Here is a 7,933-nt window from a genome sequence, read left to right as displayed (position 1 = left end):
AGAAAGAATAATTGAGGGAGATTAAACCGATAATATTTGAGAATGTTACCAGATCTGTGCATGTACTTTCAATCAATCTGCTCGCTCAGCCTTTCCCTCTGCTCCCTGTCCTGTTAAGTGTGTTGCCACATCGGTTCAGCTCTCCTGCCTGTCAGGTGGAGGTAAAATAACCTGTAGACATCTTTCTACCTTTTGAGCATCCTGGTGATCCCTGCCTGGCTGTCATCCCGGGGAGTGCACATCAGCAGCTGGGTGCCTGCGTGTCCTGCAGAACATCTCGCTCGTAATTCCTCATCAGATCCAATCCTCTCTAATGGTCTGAGCCCTCTTCCCCGGCAGCCCAGGGAGACGCGGCCACTCAGCCCCGGGGGGTGAATCAGATCTATCTAGAGGCTGCAAAAAGCTTTTCTTTTAGTCATTTACCTCGGTTAGCGAGAGCAGCGCTGCTTTTATGCATTGATTGGAGATAATACTGGTGAAAGGGCAATAACCTGGCAAATGTACTTCTCTCTGTATGTAAATCCTTTCGGGAAGTGCATGACAGCCTCTGTTTTCTATGGGTCTCCGTTTGTAAAGAAGCTGTTATCACAGAATAAGTTTAATGGGTCGTGAATTTTGTGTTGAAAGGAGAGTCTCTCCATGACTTCTGATCCGCCTGCAACAGACCTATTGGCTCGGCAGCGAGTGCATTAGGCTAAATATGCTTCCTCCATTGACTCTGAAGGTAACAGCCCTAAATGCCTCATTAAATTTTCATGGGTGACTGCGAGAAGCCATGAGAAAAGCAGCACACTGGTGGCGGCGGGGGCCCCGGCCCGGCCCCAGCCCCAGCCCCGCGGCCGTGAGGGGGGAGCGGCTGTGGCGTCGCCGTGTCCGGGCTCCACGCGTGGGCAGCGGCCACCCCCGGCCAGACTGACCGGCTGAGGGCCCTCCCTGCGCTCCGGGGAAGCCCCTGGAGCCCCCGGTACCGATTTCCCCCCCCTGGCCGTGCTTGAGCGCGGTGCTGCGGGCGGGGCCGGGGGTCTCCAGCCGCTCCGCTCCGCTCCGCTCCGCTCGCACACGGGGGCTGCCCCGGAGGCGGTGACGGGCTCGGGACGCGCCGAGCCCCCCCGCCCCGAGCGGGGACGGCCCCGCCAGCCCCCTCCTCGCCCGTCCCCCTCTCCCTGCCCAGCTGCACAGCGGCGCTGAGACCCCCAGCCCTGGGAGAGGAGGAGAAGGAGGAGGAGGAGGAGACCGACCCCTCATCAGCAGCGTTCCTCCACCGCACACCTCCCTTTTCCCCTCCCTCTGGCCTCAGCGCCGCGCTGGCGGGGCCGGAGAGGGCAGGCGGCGCGGGAAGGCGGCTCTCCCAGCATGGACGGGCCATGTGTATCCTAAGGAATAACAGCAGCTGCTGCGCCCACGATGGGGAGCAGAGGAATGCGAGGAGGAGAGGGCTCGCTGGGGCAGGTGAGAGAGCCGGTCCCTGCTCCGCTGCACGGCCGGTCCTGAGGGCGGCGCGGCGGCAGCCGCGGGGTTTGGGGGCTCAGCGGGGTGCGCCGCTCCTCCTGCGAGCGGGGATCCCCTCCCCGCAGCAGCATGGAAGGGCAGCTTTTCTCCGAAGGAAGTTTATTTTTTCCCGTTCTTCCCCTCTCCCGCTCGCTCCCGTCCCCCCGAGGCGGGGAAAGGGCTGGAATCCCCCGCGAGTAGCGGGAAGTTGCCGGCTGCGGGGTGAGCGCCGTGCGAGGCTGCCCCACACCCAGCCGAGCTCTGGGGCAAAGGGCTGGGGGCGCTTCCGCCATCCTCCGCAGCGGGGCAAGTAAAAATAAAAAAAAAAATCGAGGAGGGAGCTAGAGACGCGGTGCGGCTGCGGGATTCCCCCCGCCGTGCCGGGGGTCCCTGGGATGCGCCGCTCTCGGGAGCCTCGGCAGCTGCCGCCCCGCAGCTGGAAGCGCCGATCGGTCGCGGTAGTGCCCGCTTCCCGCGGGGAGCGCCCCCCGCTGCCGGGCTGGGAGCCGGCCGGGGGCTGGGAGCCGGCCGGGGGCTGGGATGCGGCTCGGCTGCGCCGGCGCTGCCCTGCCCGGGAAGGTGCGGCAGGGCCGGGGGACGCCGCGCTGAGGAGCGGCGGGGAAATGGCGCCCGGAGCGGGGCGGAGGGGCCGCTGGACGCGCGGGGAGCGGGGTGAACTCGCCCTCCCCAGCCGGGGACCCTCTGGGGACCGCCCGCTGGCCCCCGGGCAGCAGCCCCCGGGCAGCAGCCCCCGGCGCTGGTCAGCGCTGTGCGCTCCAGGGGAGCGGGTGCAGAGTGACCGCTTGCGTTAGAGATGCTGCGGGTTCATGCGCCTCGCGTTTCCAGCCCCTACTTTAGGGGAAAACCCGACAACACCCCCATGATCTGAGTGTTTTGGAGTGCTTTCTTCTCGGGGTTGTGCACGGCCACCGGGTCACCAGGAGCGGGCAGCCGGGAATGAAAGTTCAGAGCGCTGCGGTGGGAGGAAGGTGGGCGCAGGAGCTGCTGCCAGGCTGGGTCAGGACAGCGGTGACGGAGCCTGCAAGGACCGGCAGGACAAGCACGGGACTGTGAACTCCCCAGAGCCACCTCTTCCTTTGGTGTTTCCCAGGGTGTTCACACGCTGGGAGCTCCGGTTTCAGGACCGGCACGTTTGAAATGCCTCTCCGAATGGTGAAGTGGGATGCTGGGATCAGTAATCGTAGTAAAGAGCAGTAGATAACAAAGCTGGTTTCTGGGCTGGAGAGTCCTGGAGCTTGCAGACGGATGAGAAGTTTTTAATTTGCCGACGAACTTCTCTTTCATTGTACATTTCAAACCGGTTAAGTCAATTTCCAGGTCTTTCCCCGAAGTAGTTTTAAAAGCAAAGTCCTTGGAACTCTTTGCCATTTGTCTAAATTCTGAATGCATGTCTGAAGCATTTAATCATGTTTATTGTTTTCAGCCACTCAAACGGAATAAAAATTACTTATCGTTGACGAAGCTTATCTCGCAAGCTGTTTCACAGTATGTTTCCATTGCAAGACACAGCGCTGTGTTAAACTACTGATGACTGTATTGTTTATTGTTCTTTCATTCCCCACCCTCACCCCCCGTAACACCAATATCAATCTGTCCCTTACTGCTATACTCAAAAATAATGGAGGAGCAAGTTTGCACCAGTTTGGTATTTTCACTCGTAGCTGAGATTTATGTCTTTTATATTTGCTCTTAAGCTGTTTTTCATTCAGTGTGCTAAAGGCAGCTGATGTATTAAAAAAGGAATCAAGGCATAAAGCTGAAAAGGACTTTCAAACTCGTGAGCTGAAACTGTGCATGGTATTAGCACTGGATCCAGAGCATTATTTATGTGTTTATCCACATACATAGCACCTTCCTGAAGCATAAGATTCCTTGCCCCTTTGTCATTATCACTTTATGTCATTACACAGCTAAAATGCACTATTCACAGTGGTCTAGGAATACAGATTTATTGTTTGGAGTGTTTTGATCTTGGACTGTACCTCATAAGTGATTTTGCCGCACTTTAACAGTATCTCAACACAGTGATGGAGGACACCATCATGTTTTCTTGTAGGATTACCTTTGGGACCTTAGTGACTGCACACATCAGTGGTTTCATCTTAGGAGGATTGAAATTGATTTTCTTCTTTTTCTTTTTTTTTTTTTTTTTATCTCAGCCAGTGAAAGACCCTGTGTATGTCCTTTGACCCATGGCCTCACATGATGAAGTGAAACCAATAGTGGAGGATGTAGAATTGAAGTAGCTGCTACTAAAAAGTAGAGGTATCAGAATGAGCCCCTTGTCTTGGTGATCAGCCTGTGTGATTCTTTGGGCAAGGCACAATTGTTAAAATTTGCAAAATTTGTAAAACTGATGCATATATGTATCAAAATAAATTTAAAACATGAGCTTTATGATACTCTTTTTTTGTACTTTTGAGGGGTCCTTGCTCAGGCCAAGGAAGATTGACCATTCCCTCTCATCCACAAAAGGCCTTTGTCTCTAAAGTATTTTATATTTCAAATTTTTGCAACGTATTTGTGTTGAATTTAGCAAGACCCAAGCTTAGCAACTAAATACCAGTGAGATGGGAGAACCTCTATTTTTACAACCTTGTTTGCATTTTAAAGTGATAGCAAATACTAGCAAAGAGGAACACGATTTTCTAGATGTTATAGTTCAAATTAACTTTCCCAGTCAATATTTAGTCAAGGTCTTGATGGTTAAAGTTAACTGTCCAAGTCAATGTTTAGTCAAGGTAATGACTTGGTTTTTATAAACACTATCTGAGCATTCTTGCAGAATTAATCAGAGTTGCTTGCTCAGCCAATTACTTAGGAATAAAGCTATGTTAGTACTTGGTCTCTCCTATGTCCTGTTCTATTTGGTGTTATTTCAGCAGTGCTTGCCTTCAGCCCTTCTGTAGCTTCATTCCTACAGCAGCAGCTCTGTCTTTAAGGGATTTATTTGCCTGGTGGTTTTGGGATGGTAAAGGAAGTCCTGCACTAATCTGTTTTTATGGGTAGGAAGATGAGGTGTGGAGATGCCAGGTGCTGGCTCCCAGGAGGAGGTACAACATGTAGTGCAAAAGCAACATTTATTTATGTCCAAGGAAGTTTTCAGGAGCCTGTGCTGAGCAGCTCCTTGTGCAGTGCTCAGGAAGAGATGAGCACTTGGGATAAAGCAATCATTAACAATATATTAAAACCATTTTGGTGAGAGATGGAAGCATGTTGTGATCTGGAAAAGAGCTGGAAATCTTTATGGTGATTCCTCATTTCTTGGCATCCCTTTAAATGGGTTCTTAGTTTTTCCAGGATGGCACTTCAGTCTCTTAAACTGACACTAAAATCTAAAATCACAGTCTGGACTTCCATTGTATCAGTGTTTTTTTCTTTCTTTCTTCCTTTCTTTCTTTTATTTTTTTATTTTTAAATTGTACCACTTGCAAATGCATTCCCTGCAATTACATGGGTATTAGAGTAGATATTCATTAGGATTTTACTAATCTGGACCTCAAGTGCTGTTCTGCAAATTTGCCAGCCTTTGTAAGGCAGTGCTTGACTTCATCAGCTGCACTGTTTTATTATGAGTATTTTGATACAGTAGAATGAAAAGCATATATTCTAAACCAAGTAATTAATCAGATTGAAACATTTTCATTTTCATACTTTGGTTTGTCACAAAGAGAGCCTATAACTCTATATTTTTCCTTTAACACTAGCTTTTGCCCAGTCTAGCTGCAGCCAAATTACATTTCATGGTGGTGGTTTAGGAATTTCATCCATGAATCAATGTTCCATTTCTGTTTTCAAGACAGCAGAATTGTCACAATTTAGGGAAGGTGAGTAAACCCAATACTGTGAGCTCCAGGAAAGGTACCTGCATCTGTGTGTTTAATCTTTTGCTGTTGTCAAACACATTTTTAAGTGTTCCAGGTTTCAGCAGTGTTTTAAATTCTTAACTTTGTTTATTTAAGTGGTTCATCCATGTGCACAAATCCTGTGTCAGAAGCCACTGGTGACAGTGGGGTCTGTAGTGGATCTTTCCCAAGGTGGTGCCATATTGAAGAAGCAGAGCAGAGCAAGAGCTGTCAGCTTTTGTCTCTTAATCAATATATTGCTTTGTGTGGGGTGGGAGTGAAGCTCATTCCCTGGGATGCCCCATGTGTTGGTGCAGGTGCAGAGGCTGCTGTGGCCCCAGCTGTGGGGGAAGCAGCTGCCCAGTCCCCAGCCCATCAGACAGCTGCATGTCCTGACCACATCCATCCACAGCAGAGCAGCAGTGTTGCTGAAGGGCTGCTTGTCACATCTTGCTTGGGCTCAGTCCTCTCCTTAGATACATGAAGCTGTTGACATGAACTTATGGCCCTTGGAGGCGTGAAGATTTCCTTCAGTTACTTAGGGAACCAGGGGGGATGATGGCTGTGGGTGAGCTTTTGAAAATGCAGAGTTCCTGAGCAGAAGCCTGCTGGGGGAGCAGGCTCCAGGCACTTTCCAGCCCGTGATCCTTTGCACTTTCTACAGAGAGTCATTCCATTACTCTTTGTTCAATGAGGATGCAGAGGTTACTTTTCTTAAGGATATTTTCTCTTTTATATTTATGTTTTATATTCTTAAGGATAAGAATATTTTCTTAGGTTTTAGATCTACAGCAGAAATTCCTCCTGTGAGGATGCTGAGGCCCTGGCACAGGGAAAAAGAGAAGCTGTGGCTGCCCCATCCCTGGAAGTGTCCAAGGCCAGGCTGGACAGGGCTTGGAGAAACTGGGATAGTGGAAGGTGTCCCAGCCCATGGCAGGGGGTAAAACTAGATGAGCTTTAAGGTCCCTCTCAACTCAAACCATTCTGTTATTTTATGATATGTACCACATAACAAAACAGGGCAATTTCTCGTTTTTTTGGTATTGAATTCCATATGTCTCTGTATATATATACGTATATATATGTGTGTGTATATATAGAGAGATATATATATAGATATAGATATATATATACACACACATACATATACATATATATATACATATGCAAAGATTTATTAGATGCCCTTCTTATTACAGAAAGATTTCTCAGGTCTCGCTCCAGGTATCGCCAAACAGTTACACTGGGAGATTCCCCACCCCTCCCACCCTCCAAATAGTGATTGCTCTTGTGGGTAGAGGAGCATCAGTTTCTTGAGAGTCTTTGCAATTCCCTGAGCCTGAAGGCAAATGAATAGAAATTTAGTGGACCACCTAGTTCTTGACTCAAAATTCTCCAAAGAGAAGTCTGACCTAATTTACATTGTATTGGATCAAATAATCCTATCATGCTTGTGTGCTTGCTGTTTTGTTTTCTTTTAGCAGGCATATTGCTGTCTTGCAAAAACTTCAGATTCAGATGTTAGGCAATGTCCCTGTGGTTTTGGGAGGTGCTTTTCCTCAGTGAGTACTTACTGGAAAATTACATTTAGAGGACACTTGTGAAGAGGAAAGCAATCAAGACCGAATACTAAGGCTGCTAGAATTATTCATACCTGAATGTGAATGTACTGTTGTTTAGTACTGATGATAATCAAGAGTCCTCTAATGCGAAGTCTCCTAATTATTGTTAAAGGTGGAGCTGAAATCTGCCCAAAATGCTTTTTGGTAGCAAAATGCGGTATAAATATCTCTGTCATCACGTGTGTCTGTGATAGGGATTCTGGTGGGGTTTGATTTAGGTGATTGCAGGGTTGCTGAGGGTGTTTGTTGGGGCCAGCATGTCTTGAAGCTCACTGGGAGCTGATCAGCATCCAGGCACTGCAGTTGTGGCCTCTTAAAGCAATTCCAGGTGTGCAAAACCCTTCTCTGGGGTTATTTTGTAGATAGTAGTGCCCATCAATCTGTCTGTCTCAAGATACACTCCAAAGCTTATCAATCCATCTCTCTGTGTCCATGTTTTGGAAGAGAACTGTCTAAACCTGCACAGGTTTATTCTTGGGAAGTTTAGGAAAGTTTTGAGTCTTCAGAATTTTAAGATCATACTGACAGTTACATGAAAACAGTTCTTTGCTCTTGAATTTCTTGAAGAACTTGGATTACTGGGAATTGAGATGGTGCAATACCCATTTCATAGTTTCCCTTTTACATAAATATTTCCTACTGACAGAATATTACTTAGAGAACAGCAAGCATCAGTATTTCTGAACCTAAAGGATTATAATTTTTTTTTCAATAATTGAAGTAACTGAGGGGAAAATTGTGTGGTTTTTTTTTTAACACCATTTAAAAAAAAAGCTGAAATTCTGTTTTTGGGTACTTGACATGCAGCTCAATAAACTATGCTAAAACAGCAAAGAAAAAGAGCACTTCAACTTGTTTAACCTTTCCAGGACCTGTCAGTCTCTGCCTGAGACTGGCCAGAGCACTTCTATTGGCATGTGCTCTTTGCCAGATTAACATAGATTAGGTCACTTGAAT

At 48.2% G+C, this 7,933-nt stretch overlaps 1 protein-coding gene across 4 annotated transcripts in view; it reads left to right on the top strand.

The window, feature by feature from the left end:
• Positions 1-1,314: 1,314 nt before the first annotated feature.
• DAB1 (DAB adaptor protein 1) overlaps positions 1,315-7,933 on the top strand; it is a 144,884-nt gene continuing 138,265 nt past the window's right edge. For all 4 annotated transcript variants that reach the window (XM_058843190.1, XM_058843191.1, XM_058843188.1 and 1 more), the window contains exon 1: positions 1,315-1,449. The gene's annotated coding sequence lies outside the window, so the exon portion shown is untranslated. The remainder of the gene's footprint in view (positions 1,450-7,933) is intronic.

Source organism: Poecile atricapillus, chromosome 7 (assembly GCF_030490865.1).
Source record: "Poecile atricapillus isolate bPoeAtr1 chromosome 7, bPoeAtr1.hap1, whole genome shotgun sequence".
NCBI lineage: Eukaryota > Metazoa > Chordata > Aves > Passeriformes > Paridae > Poecile > Poecile atricapillus.
This window is presented reverse-complemented; position numbering and strand designations above follow the sequence as displayed.